Raw genomic sequence first — 27,580 nt, forward strand, 5'->3', positions numbered from 1 at the left:
TCTCCCTTATTTTAATACAATACTTATTTCAAGAAAGATTTTTACCCAAAATTTTCTCCCTTTTCTATGATTTTAAATATCTCAAACAAAATTTTTAAATATTCAAATATGATAATCGAATTTATACAAATCACAAATAAATCACTCTTATAAATCTATATCAAAAAATAGATTTCACCTAAAAAAGTTTAAAAAAACTAATCTTTATTAGAGATTCATTTTTAAAAAATAATTTATATGAGATTTATACATTTGAGACTTGTACTAAATATTATTTTTGAAATATATGGCTTAAATAAAGTGTGTTTGTGTAGTAGGTTGATGTTTATTATTTATTATTTTAATTTTACAATCTATTATTATTATTAAATATTTTTTATTATTTTTTTAATGATTATTTGTAAAGATACCTTAATACCTAAACATACTGTACCTAAGGGTAGACCACAGGTGGCTGTCAGTCTGTCAGTCTACACGTCGGTGTCAGTCTGTCATAGGTGGACACACCGAATACCACGTGCTTTGGGGCCCACCCATCACATGGCTCAGGACCAGCTGGTTCGTGGCCAGAAAACAGGTACCAAGTACTCTGGACTTTTTTACTTAGAAAGAGCGATATTATTCGTCAAATCCTTATCCGCTAATAATTCCGTTACTAATAATGCACCTTTAAGTGGTTTTCTGTCGTGATCATTTCTTTCTTTTGATGTTGTTAATTAGTACTATTCCTTTCGTCGTATAAGCATCTGCGCGGTCCACACGCACAGATGATCCCAACTTTTGCTTGGCCTGTCGTCTCTTTAGTAGTCTCACTCTTACACTTCAGTTTCTATGTATAAATCCTAGCGCTTGTTACTTGCATGGGTAAGTTGTCCAATGCCAGTTTCTGAGACTTGGGGGTTGTGAAAGCATCAGGTTTGCCAATATGTTGCCTTTATCTGCATTTGCACCTGCACCTTTACTTGTCTCTCTCTCTCTCTCTTTCTCGTTCGCTGTGTATATTAACTTCTAAAACCAAACCAGCTTTAAAGGTTGCCAAAAGTTATATATGGGGAGAGGAACAAAGCAACAGGTGCAGGTTCAGGTGCTGGTGCAGGTGAATGCCATCTTGGCTCTTTTAAGACGCTCCCGTTGGCCGTACGTGCTTTTAACATAATTTGTTAGAAAAGACATGTCAGTTTCTTGCCTCTTACGATGTGATTCCAAAAGCGTTCTTTTGACCAAAGATCGATCCATATGCAAGGAACTGTTATTAGAAAGATGTAGTCGTCTTCCCACAAGAAGGCTTTTGAAGGTGATGATCTCTTGTAGTTATCTTTCTCTTTGTATTATTTGTATTATATATAACAACAGCTGAGGTGATCAGGAAGATTCTAAGGAATAGGCTTCTAGGATCAGGTATAGAATCTCTCTCTCTCTAAAGCTATAGGACAGTATACTTCTGCACAGTAAAACTTAGAATATATGATAATCTCTTAGCCTGGTAGAGTTAAGATGCATGGTAAGACTTAGATATGGTTTGGTTATCTATCTCATCTTATATGGTTATTATAACTTTTTAATTTTTTTATACAAAATATAAAATATAATTTAACTATTTCAAATCTTAATATAAAAATTATATAAAAAAAAATTATTCAAACAAAATTTTATTCAATTTTTAACTTTTATCTCATCCCATCTCATATGTAATAGCCCACTAGAAATTTGATGGTGGAATTTCTATAGGGTTTAGGAACCTTGTGAAACCATGTAAGTTTTCATAAGTTCACTAATCGCATAGGTTTTAGTTTGTCAACATAATCAATGTTATCACTTCTTATGGTTTCAGAAACGCAATTTTATTTATTTGAAATAGTTAGAAGTATCATAATATAATATGGTCTATTGCCTTAGATTCAGTCGATTATTTAAGATTTTATGTTGTAATAATCTCATTTTCTATTTTCGGATGATACGCTTGTTCGAAAACACATTTTATTTTTTCTAAGGCATTTCGGAGTTGAATTTTGATAAATGAATTGTATAGTTAGGTTTGTATGAATATTTAGAATTTTACAGTATAAAGTTTATTTTTCACTTTTCCGAAGTGAATAGTAACCTCAATAGTAGCACCTACCACAGTATTTTCAAAATTATAGTTTAGAATGTCCAAATTAAATTAGAAAAGTTTTATTTGGACACTTGACAAGATCATAGCTACACTTGGTTAATAGTTTTGAATACTTGGCACAATGAGGAACCATAAGATGTATTATAAAGAAATCAAAGTGTGAAATTATGCAACTTAAGTGAAACCCTATTCTTTAATTTGATCAACCAAATTGTGTCAGAGTATTTCAAACCTATTTAAACCTTAAATGGTTGGAATAAAATTGAAAATCTAAAAACTTGGTTGAAACTGAAACCCTAAACAGTTTCCTCAAACCCTAAAGTTGGCATTCAAACCCTTTTTGATCCGATTTTTAGCATTATATTTAATCACTTGATTAAATCACTTTTATATGCTATTAACTTATAAAATTCTTTTTATGACATCATTATCTAACCTTTTAAATCTTGAAAATTTGCTTGAATAAAAAAAAAAATTGGATTTTAGACTTGATAGCATTCCAAACCCTTTTTAAACCCCAACTTGAAATCCACTCGGTTGAGGCCCACGAATTTGGCCATCTTGGCAAGCTTCTTGAAGAAGTTTCCTCCCACATGGCAGGCCATCCCCTACCCATGGCTGCACCCAAAAGTACCATGATGTGAAGAAGAAATTTACGTCATCACCCTTCATACCTCACAGCTGCAGTAGACAATCCATGCCCCTCAGTATTCTTCATTTTATGTGATATAAGCACCTCCAATCAAGGGTCATTCAAATCCATGCCTTCTTCTCCCAAGGTCTAAAGTCGTGCAAGACACATTTCACTTAATTTCATCACTTCTTCACCTCATTTTTAGAAAGAAACCCAAAAAAGCTCTCTTGGGTAGATTTATGGGTTTTCTTGCGTGGCAACTTTTGACCCTTTTAAGCATTTTCTAATGATGAGTCCGTCATGAAAGCTTTTTTTATTTGAGTGTAGTTCTCGTAGATACCTTATTCGTCTAAGTTCATGATCATTGATGAATTAAAAGTATTTTTAACCACAAAAAGGTCATTATGGGCATTAAACTGGAGAATATGTTATGTTTTGAAATTTTTTACCAAGCTAATGGATATATCTTGGTCCGGAAATTTTCTGGACTGTTTTTAGCATATATTTATGAATTTTCATTAAGGTTTTTTGCACAACTAAAACTTTTGATGATAGATTTTTTTAGATCTAGAAACTTGAAAACTAGAAGGGGGAAAATAGTTTTGTTTTGAGAAATTTCTAATATTTTGTGATTTAATCTTACTTCAAAGGCTTTGATATTTTTATAAGATGATCCTAAGCCTCCTATATGCATGTTAGGATTTTAGTTTGAAGATATTTAATATTAGTTTCAAAGATATGATTTTTCTATTCAAAAGGATTTTCGTTACGCCTAAGATTTGATATTTGTGTATTAGATCCATGTTTTATTAATTTTTAGCCATGTGATTTTAAGTTTGATGGCTGGATATTCTTTAGGATGCATTTTTATACCATGTGATATTTTAGTTTGATCTAAGTTAGTTAAGAAAAAAAAGTTTTTGTTTTTTGACTAAGTGTAAAACTAAAAAATCCAAGTGTTGTTTTGTGATTTTTGGTGACTTTTTTTTTTTTTTAAAGCATAATTTTTTTTTTTTTTGAAATGGAGTTAATACTTTCATTACTTGAAACAAAGTTACATAGCTTCAGTAGCAATAAGTTGTTTAATACAAATTGGAATTTCCTCTAGATCATATTGATCACAATCACTTAAAAGGGCATCCTTGGCTAGCTTGTGTGCTACCATATTAGCATCCCTCTTAGTGTGGCACACAGACCATGATACAAAGGACTTTAGAACCCATCTTGTGTCTTCCACTATAAGGCCTCCCGTACTCCAGTCCTCTACTGGTTTTGCCAGCTTCTCAACAACCTGTAGAGAGTCACCCTCTAGCATTAGATCGAGAAAACCTGCCTCTTTACTGAATAGAACTGCCAACATCAAGGCATGAGCTTCTGCATCAAACGGGGAGAGTGTCAGTCTCCTTCTTACTCTTAGAGTTGCTAGTACCTCTCCACCACAATCTCTGATTATGGCTCCCATGCCCACCAGACCTCTCGATACATCCATGGCAGCATCCCAATTGAGTTTATACTTTCCAACTGGTGGTTTCATCCATTTCACCCGAGGTCTACTTCCTCTGAAAATTTCAGCTGAGTTCTTATTCTGAATTTCCCTGAAGCACATCAAGTCACCTGCTGCTTTCTGAATAACTGTATTTGGATGTCTGAGTTCTTTCCCATGCACAAAGTCATTCCTTCTAGTCCAGAGGAGTCTTGCTATCATTCCTGCTTCTTCCATCTCAACTTGGGATAATCTCTTCCTCATCTGGGGCCATACTTCCTTGAAACATGGCTCACTGATGGTCAGTTTTTGGATGTGTCTACTGGATTGTCCCCATGCATCTCGAGCAGATTCACAGTCCCATAGAGCATGGCTCGAGGTTTCCTCCTGCACATGGCATATTGGACACATCTTGTCCTCTCTAATCTTTCTTCTGTACAGGTTACTATAGGTGGGCAAGGCCTCACTACAGGCCCTCCAAAGGAACATCCTCACTCCACTTGGTAGCTTCATCTTCCACATATCTTTCCAAAATCCCTCTTGGTTTGAGTTATTTGAAGTGCCACTCTCGATATTGGCTTGTAATTCCTTGTGTAGATGGTAGGCACTTCTCACTGAGAAGATGCCATTTGTGGTTCCACCCCATCCCAAGCGATCCTCTCTACCACCCAAGCTAATTGGGATGGTTCTAATGATATCCACACTATCCTGTGAGAATAGGTTGTGTAGAATATTTTCATCCCACTTCCTTAGCACTAGGTCTATTAGCTCATCCACTCGAGTTTCTGCTGAATTCTCTTTCCTGTCAAGATTAGAATAGAGGAGATGAGGTCTGGGCAACCACCTGTCTTCCCATATCTTAATCTTTGCCTCATTGCCAACTTTCCACAATAGTCCCTCCTTCAGTATACCCATTCCTGCTTTCAGGCTTCTCCAAACCAGTGAAGGTCTATGCCCCATTTTAGCTACCAAAAAGGACCCTTGGCCATAATACTTCTGTTTCATAATTTGGGCAGGTAGGCTCTCAGGTTTAGTTAGGATATTCCATCCCTGTTTAGCTAGTAGAGCCAGATTAAAACTCTTGAAGCTCCTAAACCCCAATCCTCCCTGGTCCTTAGACTTGGCCAGGTTTGTCCACTTGATCCATTGAATTCTGGTTTGATTTTCATCAAAGCCCCACCAGAACTTCCTCAAAAGTCTGTCCAGTCTATGGATAATGGACTGAGGTAGGAGGAAGATGCCCATAGTGTAGGTGGGGATTGTCTGTAGAACTGATTTGAGTAGGATCTCTTTGCCTGCTATGGAGAGGCAGTTGGTTTTCCAGTTGGTGACTCGAGCCCAAACCTTGTTAATAAGGCCATGGAATGAGGCAGGTTTTGCTCTCCCCACCATGGTTGGGAGACCAAGGTATTTCTCAAAGGAACCAGTAGCTTGGACACCAGCTATCCTCAGAATGGTTTGCCTGTTTTCTGTTGGAGTATTCTTGCTGAAATATATGGATGACTTTTCCTTGTTGAGCAGCTGACCAGATGCACTCTCGTATTGACCCAAGATTCTCATGAGTCTGCTCCACTCCAGGGAATTAGATTTGCAGAAAATCATGCTGTCATCAGCAAAGAATAGGTGGCTGACTTTGGTAGAGCCTCTTCCCATCGGTACACTGGAGATACTGCCTTTTCTATCTACCTTGTGGAGTAGATTAGATAAGGCTTCTGCACAAAGAATGAAAATGTAGGGAGAGAGATGGTCCCCTTGTCTTAGACCTCGGGTTGGCTTGAATTTAAAGCATAATTGATCTTAAGATTATGTTACGAATATATTAGAAGTAAGATTTTATTTTTTTGGAATTTTTTGGAGATGTTTTGTTTATAGCCAAAACTTGTGATTTAAGGGTTTCTTTTTGTTTAAAAGTTTGGGTCTTTTTACAAAAAGTTTGGTGTTGATGATTAGCTTTTTCTTAATGAAATTTTTAAGTGTATTTTTTTATATTAGAATAGGAAGATCTTTGTTGCAAATTTTTGATTTAATCATGAGTTTTGAAGTTAGAAGAAATTACAATAAAAATAAGAGAAATGACCTACGAATGTTTTGGGCATAGTTAGTTTTCCATAGTTTTGAATTGTTTTGAGTTGATATTTGAGTTTAGAACAAAATTTACATGAAGAATATAAATTTTAGTAATTTTTAGAGTTAAGATGTGAAATCCTTAAGTTAGGGGTAAAATGATCAGTTTACTCTAACTTGTATCTTTTTCACGTTTAAAATTATTAGTAATTAAATTTATAACTTTTAAAACATCCTCGTTCAGTTTCTCATGTTTCGCGCTATGTTCTCATAAAACGATTAGGTAAGTTAGTTTTTAACTTACTATCAGTTTACTATATATATGTGATGGGCAAGAGAACTACAGTTTTAATTTTTTTGTTGATATATATGCCATGACATAACATGTCATTACATGTTTATCTATTATATAAATTATTCTGTCATGAAATACATATCTGTTACATAATATATTCTGTCACATATTACTATTTATTGCAAGTATATCACATTATGTATGCCATATGTTACATTCATTGTCACATGTGTACCATCTTATGAAATATTGTCTGTCACATGTTATGAATTGTTATTTGTTACATGTATGTTATATTTTGAATTGTTGTTAGTTACATGTATGCCATGTTATGGAATATTATCTGTTATATGTATGCCATGTTATGAAATGTTGTCTTTTATGTTTATGTTTCAAAGTATGTCATATCTGTCCTCTTACACGGGGGCGGCAATATGTTATACGACCCGTTAACCCAACACGAACACGACACGATAATAGCGGGTTAGGGTTTAGTCTTAACGGGTTCAGGTCAAAATGGGTTGACCCGTTAAGACATGATTGCTTAACGGATTGATAACGGGTCAACCCGTTTTGACCCGTTATAACCCGTTATGACACGTTAAGAAAGTTAAAGTTACAATTATACCCTTCTACCCAAAAGTAAAATTGTTAGAATTTTAATTTCGATATTTTTATTATTTAGATTGTAATTTTAAACTTGTAGTTAGTTTTATAATTTTTATAGATATTGTGATTTTAACATTTATAAAAAATTATATTAAATTTAATCAAGTCAAACTGGTTAATTTTAGGCATATTCAACCCATTTACATAAACAGTTTGAAATGGGTCATATTGTTTCATGTAAACTTATTTAGTAATATTCACTAATGGGTCAAAACGGGTTGACACGACACGACACGTTATGTTAACGGGTTGGGTTAGGGTTTGAAATTTTGACACGATAAGTTTAACGGGTCGGGTTAGGGTTTACCTATATAGTATAATATACATGCTTTAACACGACACAAACACGACCCGTTAACACGATTTGACACCCCTACAGTCTTATGTTCATGTCACGTTATGTTACGTCTGGACTTCTACCCTTTCATATTTATGTTAGGTTTCATCTGAAATGCAATTTGTGTATCTCAAGATTAGTCATGTCAAATTATTCATGTCAATCACGACCCTAAGTGTTAGGCTGGGGTGATATCCTAGTATAACTCCCTTGTTCACATTGGAGTGTCTACATAAGTGTGAAATTTTATGGGTTGCAATCAACAGGTTGCGAATAGGGCCTAATTAACTGGTCATCGAAGTATGTTAAGCACTAATGCCAATGGAGCTATGTTTTATTTTACGTGTGTCCACAACAATTGTGGGACAAACAATTTACGAGGCCATAACAATTGTGGAGCATGAAGTATAGGGCCACAACAACTGTGTAGCAGATACTACATGAGACACATCAATTGTGACACATAGAATACATGTGGCCACAACAACTTTGGAGTATGTATTAATGTACTCACAACTAATGTAGATACCTTTATTGTAATGGGTAATCGACAAGGACACACAGCTAAAGGGGACTGTGTAGCACCTGTATAGTCACTTTATTAGTTAAGTATATTGAACAAGATTCCAAGTTCATGTATTTCACATTCAGGATGTCGTGTAATAATTATAAATAAAATTCCTAAATCGTCTCCTTGGGGTAAGTTGTTTAAATCTAAACTCTTATAAAATGGTGAAAAGTTTCACAAATAAAAGTGGTGGTAAGTACAATAAATGGAAGGGTGTAACGGAAATAAAAATGGCACTAGTCATAGATTAGATTCATATTTTTAAATTTTTTTTAGTGTTGAAATGAAATGTAAAAGACTAACAAATTGAAATTAACAATTAAATATTCAACTACGCTAAACAATTTTAATTAATCTGAAAATTAAATAATAAACTACAATTAATCTAAAATATAATTATAATGCATCTTTAATAGAAGCTTAACTAAACAAAAAAAAAAATTTACATAGAATAAAATAAACAACAAATAAAACACCCAACTTTTAATCCAAAAATATCAAGAATACACCATAAAATTCAAGTTGAAATTAAATAAAAAGTAGGCAATAAAAAGAGCAAGCCAAATAGCTGTGGAGGAGGCTAGACTGTAGTAGCAATTGGACCTCTCAATAAGTTCTTCAAAGGCGCTATAGTTTCTCAGTGAAAATAATGTGCGGCGTGAGTGAATTAATGTCCCAAAAGAGAGAAACTTCTGTACAAATAGCTGTGCGGCACTCCGTGAGTTTTTAATGGAAAGCCGCCTCCAAGAAAAAAAGTAAAGTTTTTTTTTGTAGGTCAAAGTGTCCTTCTCATCCAGTAGTGTGCAACTCCAACAAGAATTATATCTTATAGCGTGAATTCAATTCATTGGCTCAAAAGAAGCCTCTGGTCAAAGTCCCAATCCGAATACAAATAAATCCCTTCCGTGAATTGAATCTCCCAAAAAGCAATATATATGTTGTTGTGCCCTTTTTAAGTCCCTTTTCATTTCTTAGCATATATATAAAAAAATAAAAATAAAAATTAGAAATAAGATAAAATAAAAATAAAAAATAGAATACCAAAAATATGTTATGCATGTAAAGGAACATTATCCAATTAAATCACAAGTTATAATATTAAGCAAAAACCACGCTATTTATCAATTTAAATCACAACTTAGATTTATGTATTTTAATTGTTTTTCATCTAAAAACAATAATAATGTAATGAAAAAATTAAAATACATTGATTCTAAATGTATAAAAATATGCAATATTTAAGCCAACTAGCGTTTTCCTAATCTTGAGTAAAATAGTACAAATTAGTTGAGATGAACATTGCATAAAAATCGAAATTCAAACAAAAGCAATCAAACACAATTCTGAATTCTCACAAAAGTTGATCCATGACTACTCAACCACAGGAACTATACCCACCAAGACTGGCTCAACAATCATTTACATAGAATTGGAGAAAATGTTTCAGAACTCAGATGTGTATGTGTAGCTATACGGTTGTGTGTTCTTCATTACTAGCCAGGATTTGTCATAAGATTTTTCAACATTAAGATTAATCATTGTTGATTCTAACTACCTCAAAATCCAAAGGATTAGCAGTTTTTATGCCAACTCTGTTTAAAGATTGAACACTCAACCCCCAAAGTTAGGGTAACTGTTTCTAGCCCTTTACTTAGGAAAGTTCACTAAGCTGTCTTTTTCTTCTTCTTCCCTTTTTTTTTTTATCAATTCTTTTAATTTCAAATCCCTTTTTTTTCTTTTTCTTTCATTCATTTTTTCTTTTCTTCTTTCTCTTTTTTCTTTTTAGCATGGCTCGATAGTCCTGCAGTTTATTTCTCCTGTATTAAATTAGAGGACAGTAAATAATGAACACTACAAGTGTAATCATGTGCAAAATATCTTTCAAACTTGTCCCTTCGTTTTATATAAATCTTACCAAGTTTTATCTCAATAAGTATAGTAGCCTGGTGTTTCAAATCATATATTAACAAAATATGATGCATAAGAAATCATGCTCTATACTCAAGATTGAAAATAAATTTTCACAAAATAATTCTGCTCAACCACTAAACCAAGGTGCTCAAATTTCACAAAATGCTAGAAATAAAATATGTCAATCATATATGTATCAATGCACATCATATTAATGCAAATTTTGTTTTTTTGTTTTTTTAGATCTGTGCACACACGCTACCCCGTAACTAGTGAGAGACAAGGTCCTCAATGAATCGAACGAAAGAAAACAAAGTGCACAAGAATAAGTAAGCAACATGGACAACCAATCATGTGATATAAAAGGAAAGAAAAACAACAAATATAAATAACAGATAAATGCAATGAAAGAAAGCCATAAATGGAAGAAATAAATCAATCAATCAAAATCAGAATACTTCCCTGTGGTCTTACACAAGCAAGATCTCTTTGTTTGTATCAAAGGCAGTCATAAATGCCTTTAGATGTTGTCCATTGTGTTGGGCCTAAACTTTGACTCAAATTAATGAACCAAACATTTAGTGCAGTTTTACCTGCAAGTATACAGGTGTTGTAGTATCTTATAGGATCGAATCCACAGGGATTGACTTTTGTGATAAAGGAAACAAATTCAGACAATGAAACGAAATTACTAAAAGAAACGTACAATCGAATATAAAGATATGGAGAAAGACTAAGGTTTCGAGGATCCGTTTAATAATTTATGATATTTTTTCCGATCGATTTACTTCAATTAAACTAGAATAATGATTCCGTTTAATTGGAAGATTTAGCATTTAAAATCAAGAAAAATAGTCGCTTATGATTGAGTGTGAACGATTGATAATTAAAACATTTACAAATCTATTTGAATACCACAGGGATTCCTTAAGCATTCACTGTATTCGGAAATCACAATGAATCAAGACGAGTATATAGATAATCAAAATATCCAATAATAAAATCTTTCAATCGATCAAGCTCGTAGAATAAATTTTACGTGGATCCGGAAACAATATTTAAATCATTAAATTTCACCTCTAACCTTAGTATGAAAATTTAGCCAACCATTTTCATCACAAGCGCTATAGAAATTAAATAAACATACTCCATGATAAAACTAAAATAAAATACAAACTAACAATGAAAACAACTTAGATCATAAAATAAAAGAGAAAATTGTGCGAAAAGAACTTCCCTCACGGAAAATGTAGAAATCCAAACAAAAAGAAAATCATTCCATGTTGCGTTTTCCTTGCATCTCGCTCCGACGGAAAAATATAACTTTCCGTCATTCTCGGCATGAAAAATGCCCCTTTGGTGCCCTTTCTTTCCCTCTCGATACCAGTCCGTCCAGCAGCTCCCCAAACGTCAAGTTTCCCTCTTTCACGTGAACCCAGTCTATTTTTTTTCACATAAACCTACTGTCCAGCTGCTCTCACAAAAGCTCCAGTTCACCTCAGCTGCAGTCCGAAGCTCCTACGTGATCCCTTCCACGTCTCTGTTGCGTCCAAAAGCTAGCCGAAAACCCCAGACGAAAAGAACCTCAGCCCAGCGTCAAAACGTGAAGTTCTCTCTGCCGTCCAGTCCGTAACTCTCCTCACGGAAAACCTTTTCACCAAAAACCTCTCTTTCCCTTCTCGTTCAACGTCAAAAACACCCACAAGCCTCTATTTTTTTTTTGGCTCTACGTCTCACTCTCTCTTTGTTTCACCTGGTTCATTTTCGCTCCCAAAACCACAGTATCTCTCTCCGTCTCCTCTCTGCTGGCTTGCTCTCCAAACCGAACTCAAAGTTCAACCTGCAAAAAGGAAACAAACAAACTGCAGAATATATCCAAAAACAGTTCTATGTTAGCCCCTTCTTCCGAGCTCCTCCTCCTTTTCTTTCGGCTTTCTTTTTTTTTCTTTGTTTGATTTCTGTCCGAAGCTCCCCTTGCTCCCCGCAGTTCTCTATATTTTTTCTCTTCTTCTTTTTTTTTTTTTTTTTTTTTTTTTTTTTTTTTCCGTAAGCTTCCTCCAACGTAAACTCCTTCCGCAAACCTCCTTATCAGCAAGGAAAATAATCTTTAAAAAGCTGAACTCCAAACGTCTACGTCTCTCTCATAAGAGCTTTTCAACCTTTTCAACCCACCAACCCACCGAAAATTCAAACTGGAAAAGCTCCCATCTAAACCTTACGTTCACACTCCACTTTTTACAGCTAGCCGCCTCCTGAAGCCCGCAAGACGCCACACCACTCAAATGTAGAGCCCCTGGAAAATAAAGAAATAATCCACCGACTTCTCTCTTCAATTCAATCAAGCGCCGATTTCCTCTCCTCTATCAACGTAAAAAGCCAAACAATCAATTAGCTGCACCAACCATCAAAACCAACCAAATAACCGCCTCAAGAAGTCGCCAAACGTGAAGACTTTTTCTTTCCGTATACGTCCAGCTCCATTTCCTTCTGTCCTTCACTTCTTTTTATAGTAAAAATAAATAGCCGAACAACCCCATTCACATTTAATCGATTTCTTGCATTCACATTTTCTCTTTCTAATCTTGCACCCACCGGTTGCCTTTCTTCACTTCCCTTCAATCACGGCACCTCTCTTTCTTTACACACCAACCAACTAATTTTCAACTCATGCACCGATTCTTCAATTTAATCAAGCACCTCTTTTCTCTCATCACTCCTACACATCTCCCTTGATTGAAAAATTAAACACGGCACTTCTCTACTCACCCACTCTCCTATCTCTTCTCTCCGTCCACTTTAGCTACACCAACCTTCTTTCTTTTTTTATTTTTTTATTTTTTTAGCCCACACGCCTTCACGTTTCAGCTCCCTTTTTAGATTTTAATGTTGCACCTCCAAAAATTCTCAAGCCTCCGCGATTTTCATTCAACCATGAAGATCACATGCATCTTGAATAATCAAAAGAAGAAAATAACCACTGATTCTTTATTTTGTGTCTTCTTTTTCAGCTGCCAAGTCCTTCCTTCCTCTCAACTAGTATGCATTTTTGATCAAAAGTTCCAACCGGATCTCATTTGAATTTTATTTAAACTAAAAATAAGAAGAAAGAAATAACACTCAAAAAATAAATTATCAAAAACAGACTATATATGTGAGGAAATATTGTCCCGTTAAATCATAGTTATAAAATTAAGCATAAACATGATATCAATCAATTAAAAATCACAACTCGTATTTATGCTTATTAACTATTTTTCCATCTAAAACCAATAATAGTGTCATGAAGAATTTAAAATACATTGGTTTTAAATAGCTAAAACATACAATATTTCAGCTCAATCACAGCCCCCAATTAGCTTTTTGCTAATCCTTGAGCAAAATAGTGAAAATTAATTGAGATGAATATTACATAAAGCTCAAAATTCAAACAAAAACAATCAAACATAATTCTGAATTCTCACAAAAAAATTGATTCGTGACTACTCAACACCATGAGTTGTATCCACAAGGAAAGTCTCAGTAATTGTTCACATAGAATTGGGGCAAATGTCTTAGAATTCAGATATGTGTGTGTGGCTAAACCTCTGTATGTTCCTCACTAATAAACATGATTTATCATAGGATTTTTCAACCTTAAGATTAATCATTATTGATTCTAACTACCTCAAAGTCTAAGGGACTAGGAGTTTTCACGCCAACTCTGTTTAAAGGTTGAACATTGAACCCCCAAAGTTTTGGGTAACTGTTTCTAGCCCTTTATTTAGGAAAAATTACATGATTTTTTTTTTTGTCAATTTCTTTCTTTCTTTCATTCTTTTTTTTTATTTTTTTATTTTTTTATTTATAAGGCTCGGTAGTCTTGCAGTTTACTTCTCTTGTTTTAAATCAATGAACATTAATGAGGAACACTACAAGTGTAAGCATGTGCAAAATATTCTTTCAAAACTTGCCATTCATTCTATACAAATCAAACTAATTCTCATTTTTGTAAATATCACATCCCGGTGTTTCAAGTCACTCCTCAACAAAATATGATGCATCATAAGTCATGTTCTATGCTTAAGGTTGAAAATAAATCTTTACAAAATAATTCCACTCAACTACTCCACCAAGATACTTAAATTTCACAAAAATGCCAGAAGTGTGTGTTAATCATTTATGTTTCAATGCACCTAACAATTTTTTTTTTTTTTTGGTACTAATAAATTTTTCAACAGAAAACCCTCCCCCCAACTAAATGTGACATTGTCCTCAATGTTTAGTAATTGAAGGTTTGATTATGTATGCTATACAGGTATGAATTGGAGCAAGATAAACACTGTAGAATATATATTGAGACGAAAATGATTAAACAGAGAGGAAAGAATTCACCTGAGATATTCGAACGCACATAAGGAGTGGATTTCTGTCAAAAAACACAAAAAGCAAAAGAAAGAAAAACAAAACAAACAAATACGGTATATACAATGAGAAATCAGAAATTAATTTCGATAAGTAGGATCCTCCAGAGTAGTGGACTCAACCTCTGGAGTAAAATCATCCAAAAATGGTTTCAACCTTTGTCCATTAACTTTAAAAACATTACCATTCTCTGGATTTTCTATTTCAATAGCCCCAAAAGGATAAACAGTTTTTACAACAAAGGGACCAATCCATCGGGATCGAAACTTGCCAGGAAATAAATGGAGCCTTGAATTATACAACAAAACTTTTTGGGAAGGCTCAAAAGATTTTCGAAATATATTTTTGTCATGAAAAATTTTCATTTTCTCCTTGGCAATGCGAGAGTTTTCGTAAGCTTCATTCCTGATTTCTTCCAACTCATTAAGCTGAAACTTAAGAAGAGAGCAAGCTTTATCCAAATCAATTAAATTTCTTGATTGCCCAATAAGCTTTGTGTTCCAATTCCACAGGTAAGTGGCATGCCTTTCCAAAAATGAGTCGATATGGGGACATACCAATCGGGGTTTTAAAAGCAGTACGGTATGCCCAAAGTGCATCGGTTAGTCGTAAAGACCAATCTTTGCGACTTGGGTTAACCGTCTTTTCTAAAATTTTTTTGATCTCCCGATTAAATACCTCAACTTGGCCACTTGTTTGTGGATGATAAGGGGTAGCAACCTTATGAGTAATACCATATTTTCACATTAAGGCCTTGAATGGCTTATTACAAAAATGTTTACCCCCATCACTGATAATGGCTCGAGGTGTTCCAAATCTTGATCAAATATTTTCTTTCAAAAATTTTAGTACCACTTTGTGATCATTGTTTTTGCATGGAACAGCTTCAATCCATTTGGACACATAATCCATAGCTACCAAAATATAGAGATTGCCAAAAGAAACTGGGAAGGGTCCCATGAAGTCGATGCCCCAACAATCAAATATTTCAACAACCAAAATTGGATTTAATGGCATCATACTCCGGCGGGTAATACCTCCCAACTTTTGACAACGCTCACAAGTTTTACAAAATTCATGGGTGTCCTTGAAAATGGTAGGCCAATAGAAACCACATTGCAAAATTTTAAAAGCAGTTTTCTTTCCAGAAAAATGGCGACCACATGCCCCAGAGTGACAAAAAGATATCACACTTTGAAATTCGTTATTGGGAACACATCGTCTAATTATCTGATCTGGGCAATACTTGAACAGATATGGATCATCCCAAAAGAATTTTCTTACCTCCACAAAAAATTTCCTCTTATCTTGTTGAGTCCAAATGTGAGGAATTTCACCTGAAGTAAGAAAATTAGCAATGTCAGCATACCATGGCACTTGAGATATACCAAAAAGTTGTTCATCTGAAAATGTGTCTTTAATAGGAATTGTCTCTATGGAATCTGAAAGAACAAGTCTAGACAGATGATCAGCAACAACATTCTCAACTCCTTTTTTATCTTTGATTATCAGATCAAATTCTTGCAGCAAAAGGATCCATCTAAGCAACCTGGGCTTTGCATCTTTTTTCGCTAAAAGGTACTTTAACGCAGCATGATCAGTAAAGATGACAATTTGAGATCCAATCAAATAAGAGCGAAATTTGTCAAGTGCAAAAATTACTGCAAGTAGCTCTTTTTCAGTTGTTGAATAATTCATTTGAGCACTGTTTAAAGTTCTACTTGCATAATAAATAACACAAGGCTTTTTGTCCTTACGTTGACCCAACACAGCTCCAACAGCATAATCACTAGCATCACACATAATCTCAAATGGTAAATTCCAATCAGGTGATCGCATAATTGGGGCTGAGATCAACATACCTTTTAGCTTTGTAAAAGCTAACTCACAATCATCAGTCCACACAAAAGAATTTTCCTTTGACAATAAATTGCACAAAGGTCTAGAAATTGTGCTGAAGCCTTTGAGGAACCTCCTGTAAAAACCTGCATGACCTAGAAAAGATCTGATATCTCTGATGTTCTTTGAGATGGACAATTTAGAAATTAATTCAATTTTGGCCTTGTCCACTTCAAAACCTTGAGAAGAAACAATGTGACCAAGAACAATCCCTTGAGTGACCATAAAATGACACTTCTCCCAGTTTAAAATCAAATTCTTTTCTTTGCATCTAATCAGCACTTTTTCCAAACGAGTTAAACATTCATCAAATGAGTCACCAAAAATAGAAAAATCATCCATGAATATTTCAACGAAACGCTCTACCATGTCACTGAATATACTCATCATGCATCGTTGAAATGTAGCAGGAGCATTACAAAGTCCGAATGGCATCCTTCGATATGCAAAGGTACCAAATGGACATGTAAAAGTGGTCTTTTCTTGATCTTCAGGAGCAATCTCAATTTGGTTATATCCAGAATAACCATCTAGGAAGCAATAGAATTTATGGCCCGCTACACGTTCAATGATTTGATCCATGAATGGTAGGGGAAAATGATCCTTTCTGGTGACAGAATTCAGTTTTCTGTAGTCAATGCACACACGCCAACTAGTAGTAACTCTAGTTGGGATCAATTCATTATCAACATTCTTAACCACAGTCACACCAGATTTCTTGGGTACCACCTGCGTGGGACTAACCCATTTGCTGTCAGAAATATGGTAAATGATCCCTACATCTAGAAGTTTTAACACCTCTGTTTTGACAACCTCTTTCATGTTGGGGTTCAGTCTACGCTGCATTTCTCTAGAGGGTTTAGAATTGTCCTCTAGATAAATCCTATGGGTACAAATCAAAGGACTGATACCTTTGATATCAGCTATGATCCATCCTATTGTTTCTTTGTGTTCAATGAGAACACCAATCAATTTGCTCTCCTGAATTTCATCCAGTTTTGATGAAATGACCACTAGTAATGTCTCTGCTTGGCCTAAAAATGCATATTTGAGATCAGCAGGTAGAGGTTTCAAGTCGAGTTTTGGTGTTTGCACACTTGAGGGGAGAGACACGACATCATGAGGCGGTAATTCCTCAAAACGTGTTCTTCACTTATCAGTGTCCATTATAGGAGTATATTCTAGCAAAAAATTCATAGATGCAAGTACAGAATCATCATCAAAATTTTCACCATGAACCAAACAAGCCTCAAGTGGGTCAGAAAAACTTGACAAATCAAATTTATTTTGAACAAGAGTTTGGATCAGATTTAGTTCATGCACATCATCATCATCACCAGGTTGTTTACAAATATTGAAAATATTCAACTCCAAAGTCATGTTGCCAAAAGATATTATCATCACACCACTCCTACAATTTATTAAAGCATTTGAGGTCGCAAGGAACGGCCTACCCAAAATTATAGGAATTTGAGTGCAAACATCAAAGACAGGTTCTGTGTCCGAAACAATGAAATCCACTAGGAAATAAAATTTGCCTACTTGAACTAGCACATCCTCAACTATCCCTCTTGGTATTTTAATTGAACGGTCAGCAAGTTGGAGTGTTACCTTGGTGGGTTTAAGTTCACCAAGACCCAACTGCTCATATACTAAGTAGGGTAGGAGGTTAACACTAGCTCCGAGGTCAAGTAAAGCTTTTTCAATTTTAAAATTTCCAATCACGCAGGAAATTGTTGGACAACCCAGGTCAAGAGAATTGTTCTGGAGGATGGCGCTTACCTGCTCAGTGAGAAAAGCCTTCTTCTGCACCTTCATCGTATGCTTCACTGTGCATAAATCTTTCAAAAACTTAGCATACGATGGAATTTGTTTGATTGCATCCAACAAAGGAATGTTGATTTTTACCTGTTTGAAAATTTCAAGAATATCAGCATTTTGAACCAACTTGTGAGAATGTTGCAATCTTTGGGGAAATGGAGCAGGTATTGGAGTTTTCACAGGCACATCCAATTCAACCTTCTCAAGTTCACCATCACTTTTGGAATTTAAAGAGTTGTTGGTCTCATCAACTTTCGTTGTTGAAGTACTCTTATCAATTATTTTTCCACTACGTAGAGTGGTGATGGACTTGGCATGTTCAAATTTTGAATCAGAGGGATTTGAATTTCTTACCTCAAATTTACCTTTGGGATTCGGCTGAGGTTGAGCAGGAAACTTACCCTTCTCTTGAGCATGCAATGCAGAGGTTAGGTCGCTAATAGAACTTCTCGTCTCAGTAATGGCCTGCATTGTCTGAGTGTTGATATTTGCTTGTCCCTGCATAAAAGCCTGTAATGTTTCCTCAAGGGTTTTCTTATGTGGAGGCACATAAGGACCAGAAGAAGATGGCCCTTGAGGATTTTGATTTTGATTGGACTCATTCCTCCGACTAAAATTGGGGTGATTTCTCCATCCAGGATTATATGTTTCTGAATAAGGAGAAGAAAATGGTCTCCTATAGGAATTCATGACATTTGCTTGTTCGTGCAACACCTCTTTAAAAGCAGGGATTGTTGGACAATCCTAAGTTAGGTGTCCACTAATCTCACAAATGCCACAATTTTCTTCTTCTTTTTCACTGGCCTTAACCGGATTTACCTTTCTAACCTCCATGGCTTCGACTTTTCTTGTCAGACTTGCTATCCTAGCATTCACATCATCATTTCCTTTAAGAACATACATACCTTCTTGAGACATGGCACCGAATTTGGGCTTATTTGACCGATCAGAATGATCTGTTATCCCAAGATTGGGCATTTTCAGCTAACTGGTCAAAATAGTCTCAAGCGTCATCAGGATCTTTATTTAGAAAATCACCGTTACACATCATTTCTACAAACTAACGCATTTGAGATGTTAAACCTTCATAGAAGAAACTAATGGTGCGCCAAGTCTCATAACCATGATGTGGGCAAGTTAGCAACAATTCTTTAAAACGTTCCCAACACTGAAAAAATGTTTCATTTTCCTTTTGAGAAAAATTTATAATATTTCTACGAAGAGTGTTGGTCCTATGAGTAGGAAAAAACTTTTTTAGAAATTCCCTTTGCATTTCTTGCCATGTGCCAATAGATCTTGGTCTCAAGGAGTTCAACCAATTCTTAGCTTTTTCTTTCAAAGAGAATGGAAACAACTTTAATCTAACAACATCATCATTGATAGTTTGGTTTTGTAAAGTTGCACAAACTTCTTCAAATTTTTTTAGATGCAAATAAGGACTTTCTGAATCCAAGCCATGAAACTTGGGAAGTAATTGGATTACTCCTGGTTTTAAATCAAAATTTCCCATATTCGTAGGAAAAATCATGCAAGATGGAGTACTTGTCCTTGTAGGCTGCAAATATTCACGCAAAGTTCTCATTAGCGGATTATTTTGTGCCTCTTCATTTTCTTGTTCGTCATGAACACTACGATTGTCAGCCATGGTATTAGAATGAGAATTTTTAGAATCACCTGACAAAGTATCAACCAATTCTTTTAAAACAATTTCCTCTCTTCTCAATCTACCTGTTTGATCACGTTGCCACGAGATCATTCATCATAGAAGATCGAGTACATTCAAAAAGTAAAAACAAAATGCAAAACAAGCAAGAAAGTAAAAGAAAAAATTTTTGGAACGAGATTACCAAATGGTATGAATATGGAAGCAATGTTACATGCTCTATTTTCTGTAAAAAAATCGTACCTGCAAAAAGAATATGAAAAACAATTAGCAAAAGATTACTAAAAATTTTTTTCTTCTTTTCTAAAAAAAACAATTATCACACGTTGCAATTAAAAATTTAGTACAGTTTTACCTGCAAGTATACAGGTGTTGTAGTATCTTACAGGATCGAATCCACAGGGATTGACTTTTGTGATAAAGGAAACAAATTCAGACAATGAAACGAAATTACTAAAAGAAACGTACAATCGAATATAAAGATATGGAGAAAGACTAAGGTTTCGAGGATCCGTTTAATAATTTATGATATTGTTTCCGATCGATTTACTTCAATTAAACTAGAATAATGATTCCGTTTAATTGGAAGATTTAGCATTTAAGATCAAGAAAAATAGTCGCTTATGATTGAGTGTGAACGATTGATGATTAAAACATTTATAAATCTATTTGAATACCACAGGGATTCCTCAAGCATTCACTGTATTCGGAAATCACAATGAATCAAGACGAGTATATAGATAATCAAAATATCCAATAATAAAATCTTTCAATCGATCAAGCTCGTAGAATAAATTTTACGTGGATCCGGAAACAATATTTAAATCATTAAATTTCACCTCTAACCTTAGTATGAAAATTTAGCCAACCATTTTCATCACAAGCGCTATAGAAATTAAATAAACATACTCCATGATAAAACTAAAATACAATACAAACTAACAATGAAAACAACTTAGATCATAAAATAAAAGAGAAAATTGTGCGAAAAGAACTTCCCTCACGGAAAATGTAGAAATCCAAACGAAAAGAAAATCATTCCATGTTGTGTTTTCCTTGCATCTCGCTCCAACGGAAAAATATAACTTTCAGTCATTCTCGGCATGAAAAATGCCCCTTCGGTGCCCTTTCTTTCCCTCTCGATACCAGTCCATCCAGCAGCTCCCCAAACGTCAAGTTTCCCTCTTTCACGTGAACCCAGTCTATTTTTTTTTACATAAACCTGCTGTCCAGCTGCTCTCACAAAAGCTCCAGTTCACCTCAGCTGCAGTCCGAAGCTCCTACGTGATCCCTTCCATGTCTCTGTTGCGTCCAAAAGCTAGCCAAAAACCCCAGACGAAAAGAACCTCAGCCCAGCGTCAAAACGTGAAGTTCTCTTTGCCGTCCAATCCGTAACTCTCCTCACGGAAAACCTTTTCGCCAAAAACCTCCCTTTCCCTTCTCGTTCAGCGTCAAAAACACCCACAAGCCTCTATTTTTTTTTTGGCTCTACGTCTCACTCTCTCTTTGTTTCACCTGGTTCATTTTCGCTCACAAAACCACAGTATCTCTCTCCGTCTCCTCTCTGCTGGCTTGCTCTCCAAACCGAACTCAAAGTTCAACCTGCAAAAAGGAAACAAACAAACTGCAGAATACATCCAAAAACAGTTCTATGTTAGCCCCTTCTTCCGAGCTCCTCCTCCTTTTCTTTCGGCCTTCTTTTTTCTCTTTGTTTGATTTCTGTCTGAAGCTCCCCCTGCTCTCCGCAGTTCTCTATATTTTTTCTCTTCTTTTTTTTTTTTTTTTTTTTTTTTTTTTTTCCGTAAGCTTCCTCCAACGTAAACTCCTTCCGCAAACCTCCTTATCAGCAAGGAAAATAATCTTTAAAAAGCTAAACTCCAAATGTCTACGTCTCTCTCATAAGAGCTTTTCAACCTTTTCAACCCACCAACCCACCGAAAATTCAAACTGGAAAAGCTCCCATCTAAACCTTACGTTCACACTCCACTTTTTACAGCTAGCCGCTTCCTGAAGCCCACAAGACGCCACACCACTCAAATGTAGAGCCCCTGGAAAATAAAGAAATAATCCACCGACTTCTCTCTTCAATTCAATCAAGCACCGATTTCCTCTCCTCTATCAACGTAAAAAGCCAAACAATCAATTAGCTGCACCAACCATCAAAACCAACCAAATAACCGCCTCAAGAAGACGCCAAACGTGAAGACTTTTTCTTTCCGTATACCTCCAGCTCCATTTCCTTCTGTCCTTCACTTCTTTTTATAGCAAAAATAAATAGCCGAACAACCCCATTCACATTCAATCGGTTTCTTGCATTCACATTTTCTCTTTCTAGTCTTGCACCCACCGGTTGCCTTTCTTCACTTCCCTTCAATCACGGCACCTCTCTTTCTTTACACACCAACCAACTAATATTCAACTCATGCACCGATTCTTCAATTTAATCAAGCACCTCTTTTCTCTCATCACTCCTACACATCTCCCTTGATTGAAAAATTAAACACGGCACTTCTCTACTCACCCACTCTCCTATCTCTTCTCTCCGTCCACTTTAGCTGCACCAACCTTCATTCTTTTTTTATTTTTTTATTTTTTTAGCCCACATGCCTTCACGTTTCAGCTCCCTTTTTAGACTTTAATGTTGCACCTCCAAAAATTCTCAAGCCTCCGCGAGTTTCGTTCAACCATGAAGATCACATGCATCTTGAATAATCAAAGGAAGAAAATAACCACTGATTCTTTATTTTGTGTTTTCTTTTTCAGCTGCCAAGTCCTTCCTTCCTCTCAACTAGTATGCATTTTTGATCAAAAGTTCCAACCGGATCTTATTTGAATTTTATTTAAACTGAAAATAAGAAGAAAGAAATAACACTCAAAAAATAAATTATCAAAAACAGACTATATATGTGAGGAAATATTGTCCCATTAAATCATAGTTATAAAATTAAGTATAAACATGATATCAATCAATTAAAAATCACAACTCGTATTTATGCTTATTTACTATTTTTTCATCTAAAACCAATAATAGTGTCATGAAGAATTTAAAATACATTGGTTTTAAATAGCTAAAACATACAATATTTCAGCTCAATCTCATTGAAAGTAAAGCTATTTCCATTCTTTGGATTGATAATATCTATTGCCCCGTGAGGATGAACCTCATTTACAGTGTATGGCTCACTCCATCAGGATTTCAGCTTTCCGGGAAAAAAATGTAATTTTGAATTATAGAGAAGAACTTTTTGATCAAGGACAAGATATTTGTCATGGATCTTCTTGTCATGTAATACCTTCGTTCACTCCTTTGCCAAGTGAGAATTGTCGTAAGCCTCACTCCTTACTTCATCAAACTCCAAAATCTGTAATTTTCTTAAATCTCTTGGCAGCATCAAGTAAAAAGTTAATTTGCTTAATAGCCCATAAAGCACGATGTTGAATCTCAATAGGTAAATGACAAGCTGGACCATAAACCAATCTATAAGGTGACATCCCTAAGTTAGTTTTGAATGCAGTCCTATAAGTCCAGAAAGCATCAACCAGTTTTTCAGACCAGTCATTCTGAGTGGGACTAACAGTTTTTTCAAGAATAAGTTTGATCTCTCTATTGGCCAACTCAACTTGACCATTAGTCTGGGGGTGATATGGAGTAGAGATTTTGTGGGTCACTCCATATTTATGCATAAGTTTTTGAAAATGTTTATTGCAAAAATGTGAACCCCCATCACTAATAATTGCCTTGGGCATGCGTAAACATGCAAACAATTCTTTCAAGGTATGGCCTCTACCCATTTTGAAACATAATTCACAACAACTAAAATATAAGAATTTCCAAATGAATTTGGGAATGGTCACATAAAGTCAATCCCCAACAATCAAATATCTCAAGTATAAGAATAGGGGAAAGGGGCATCATGTTACGTGCTGTAATTTTTCCAAGTTTCTGACAAGGCTCACATGCTTCGCAAAAAGACTCCACATCTCTAAAAATAGTAAGCCAGTAGAGTCCACTTTGCAAAATTTTGGCAACATTTTTCTTAGCTGCAAAATGGCCTCCACAAGCCCCAGTATGACAAAAGTGAAAAACAGAGGTAAACTCATCATTAGGAATACATCAATGCACCAACTGATCAACACAATACTTAAAAAGATAAGGAGTGTCGAAGTAATAAAATCGTACCTATGCAAGGAACTTACGTTTGTCCTAAGCTATCCAATGCTCTGGCATCGGGTATGTGACAAGGTAATTCACAACGTTTGCGAACCATGGAGCGCGCGACATTGCAAAAAGATGCTTATCAGGAAAATCTTCATTCAAGGGAGGAATAGATATAGATACATCAGGTAGCTGCAGTCGTGACAAGTGATCAGCTACCACATTCTCAACTCCCTTCTTATCCCAAATAGTGATGTCAAATTCTTGGAGCAAAAGAATCCAACGAATCAACAAATTCTTGCCTTAGCATCCTTCTTTGCCAACAAATAGTTAAGAGCAGAATGGTCAGTAAAAATGATAACATGAGACCCAATAATGTAAGAACAAAATTTATCTAAGACAAACATAACAGCTAATAACTCTTTCTTGCTGGTGGTGTAATTTTTCTGTGCATCATTCAAAGTTCGACTTGCATAATAAATTATCAAAGGCTTATTGTCCACTCTTTGGCAAAGAACATCACCAAGAGTGAAATCACTAGCGTTGATCATAATCTCAAAAGGCCAGTCCCATTGAGGAGTTTGCATAGTAGGTGCAACTATTAAGTGTTCCTTCAAGGTCTCAAAAGCATGCTGACACTCATCAGTCCAAACAAAAGTAGTATCATTTTGCAACAAAGTACATAGTAGTTTTGCAATACTACTAAAGCCTTGAATGAAACGCCAATAGAAGCTAGCATGACTAAGAAAAGAAAGAATATCCTTCCCCGTCTTAGGGATAGGTAGTTGAGATATTAATTCTATCTTGGCCCTGTCAACCTCTATACCACGTTCAGAAACTAAATGGTACCAAACCACCAGTGACCATAAACTGACATTTCTCCCAACTCAACAATAAATTCTTTTCCTCACATCTTTTCAACACAGTAGCAAGGTTTTTTAAACAGACATCAAAATATTTGCCAAACATAGAAAAATCATCCATAAAAACCTCACACATATCATTAAGCATATCAGAAAAAATGCTCATCATACAATGCTGAAAAGTAGCAGGTGCATTATATAAACCAAATGACATCCTTCTAAAGGCAAAAGTACTGAAGGGACAAGTGAAGGTGGTCTTCTCTGAATCCTCTAGTGCTATAGCAATTTGATAATAACCAGAAAAGCCATACAAAACACAATAAAAAGCATTACCCGCTATTTTTTCTAAAATCTGATCTAGGAAAAGTAATGGGAAGTGATCTTTTCAACTGACCGAATTCAACTTTTGGTAGTCAATACACATTCTTTAGCCCGTTACCTTCCTAGTCTGGATCAACTCACCATTAGCATTTTCAATAACAGTTAAACTAGATTTTTTTTGTAGTACCTGTGTCGGACTTACCCACTTGTTGTTGTAGATAGGATAGATGATGCCTACAGCTAACAATTTTAGCACTTCATTCTTCACCACCTCCTTCATGGTAGGATTCAACTTTCGCTATACATTACGAACTGGTCTCGCATCTCCTTCTAGAAAAATGTTGTGGGTACAAATTGAAGGGTCAATACCTTTGATGTTTGCAATAGTCCAGCCTATCACTCATCAATGATATCTCAGCACTGTTAATGTGATGACCCGCTTTTACGTGTATTTTCACTGAAGGGTTGTTTTTAATTTAATTAATATAGTGGTTTATTTATTTTAAATTATTGTGTTTTAAATTGGTTTTTAATTTGTTTGATGTTGTGTCTAATTTATTTAGTCGTTTTACGATTTTTAATCTCATTTTCGGCGGATCTGTTTTGGTTTCCGGAGTGAGGACTGGACCTCATTTCTTTTCTCTTTTTCCCTTTTATCTTTTTTCTCTTTTCTTTCTTTTTCTTTTTCTTTTCTCTTTTTCCCTTTTCTCTTTTTTCCCTTTTCTTTCTTTTTCTTTTTCTTTTTCTTTCTTTTTCCCTCCCCTTTCCAGTGCGTTTTCCCCCTCCCCCATGCGTTTCTCTCTCTCTCCTCTCCTTCATGCTGAACACTCCAACCACCCAGACCCACTGCCGCCGGCCACCATACGGAACACCACCACCACCAATCTCTTCCCCTTCCTCCGGTGAACCACCCCACAAATTTCCACCGCCAACAGAGCTGCCGTTTAGCCGAAAAACCATCATCAAGCCGCATGGTTTTAGCCCCGATTTGCCGCCGTCGCTCCACCTCCAGCCACCACCTCTTCACCACTTCATCACCGACTCCTTGCCGTCCTAACCCACCCATTTCCGGCCTCAATACGTCACCGGAACAGTTCCCACGAGATAGCTTTCCAATTTGGGTATTTTGGCCTTCCTCCGCCGTTTTCGCCGCCACCCACGGCCAAACTCCACTTCCCTTAACTTCATAAACATCCCTAGACCATTCCCTATCAATCTCGAGCTTTGGTTTGTCCCTGTTCAAAAGTGGATATTTTACAACCCACGGCCACAGTGAAATTTCACTGTTACGTTGCTTTTCTTCCGCCGTTTGCAACGCCGCAAGCTTTCAAAAAATACCATATAGCACTGTAAGTATTTTCTAAACTATACTTTTAGACTTAAATATATTTTGCTCATACAATAAATATTTGTTGTTGGTTGGCTGATTCCGGACTGAGTTCGAGGGTCGGATGGTTTGAGGATGGAGTGCTTGGTTTTGGTTGTTTGTGATTGCTTGGTTATTTGAGCCATGAGGCGTGCGTTTCATATTGCATACATGTGCATTTTAATTAAATTGAGAAAATTCCGTTTTATTGGCGTAAATGGATTTTGGGAGCGTGTGTCTCACGAGCCCAAGCCGGGATGGGTTATTATCTCGGTGGAACTCCTCTGGTCACTGGGGAGTGGATAATACTGAGTGACGTTCCTGAGTTGTCGCAGGGCGACGATCGAATCGCACGATACGGTAACGCTGTCGTGTCGACTCCGTGGTCCCTAGAGTGGCGGGGACTAGAGGATGGCCTGGCCAGGTATGCGCTGGGCGCGAGTCTGGGTATCGCTCTTTTAGGTGTCACATGCGTAGTCGTTACCTGCGGTGTGGCACAGAGCCAGGGTGTGCGGATGATCCCTAAGGGAGATCATGATGCATGCATAATTGGATTGTTTTTATGGTTTTCGGATGCGGGCCATTTTCTGGGAAAATGGCGAGGTTTGGCTTGAGGCTTTTGATCTATTTTCTGGGAAAATGGTGGTTTGGACCATTATCTGGGATAATGGCGAGGCTTGGTTTTAAGCATTATGTTTTTGTGGGCCAAATGGGTTTTTGGTGTGCGTGGAAAAAATGGTTTTACGGGACATGTGCATTGGTTTTTCTTTCATACATATTGTTTGAGTCTTATATATTTTTATCTAGTGGTGTTTGGATTTTACTTACCTGTGGCGCCATTTTTGGTTCCGTAGATTTTGGTGCAGGGTTCGAGGAAGAGGAGGAGGCTGAGCCCGAGGATGCGGCTCCGCCAGAGTTCTAAGTTAAAGTTTAAGCTTTGTTGTTTGGTTTAAAAATATATTTGTGTTTTGTAATATTTCTTTACGTATGTTTTAAACAGCTTTGTATTAAATTAA

General features: G+C 35.9%; 1 long non-coding RNA gene and 1 other non-coding gene across 2 annotated transcripts; both read left to right on the forward strand.

Annotated features, from left to right (window-relative positions):
* The first annotated feature begins 773 nt into the window (after positions 1 to 773).
* Positions 774 to 1,499, forward strand: LOC122292984. Its single transcript, XR_006237082.1, has 2 exons — positions 774 to 915; positions 1,024 to 1,499. It is a non-coding gene; the product is annotated as an uncharacterized LOC122292984 (long non-coding RNA).
* A 17,814-nt stretch (positions 1,500 to 19,313) lies between these two features.
* Positions 19,314 to 19,417, forward strand: LOC122293064. Its single transcript, XR_006237121.1, has one exon. It is a non-coding gene; the product is annotated as a small nucleolar RNA R71 (small nucleolar RNA).
* The last annotated feature ends 8,163 nt before the right edge of the window (positions 19,418 to 27,580 follow it).

Source organism: Carya illinoinensis, chromosome 13 (genome assembly GCF_018687715.1).
Source record: "Carya illinoinensis cultivar Pawnee chromosome 13, C.illinoinensisPawnee_v1, whole genome shotgun sequence".
In the NCBI taxonomy this organism is placed as follows: Eukaryota; Viridiplantae; Streptophyta; class Magnoliopsida; order Fagales; family Juglandaceae; genus Carya; species Carya illinoinensis.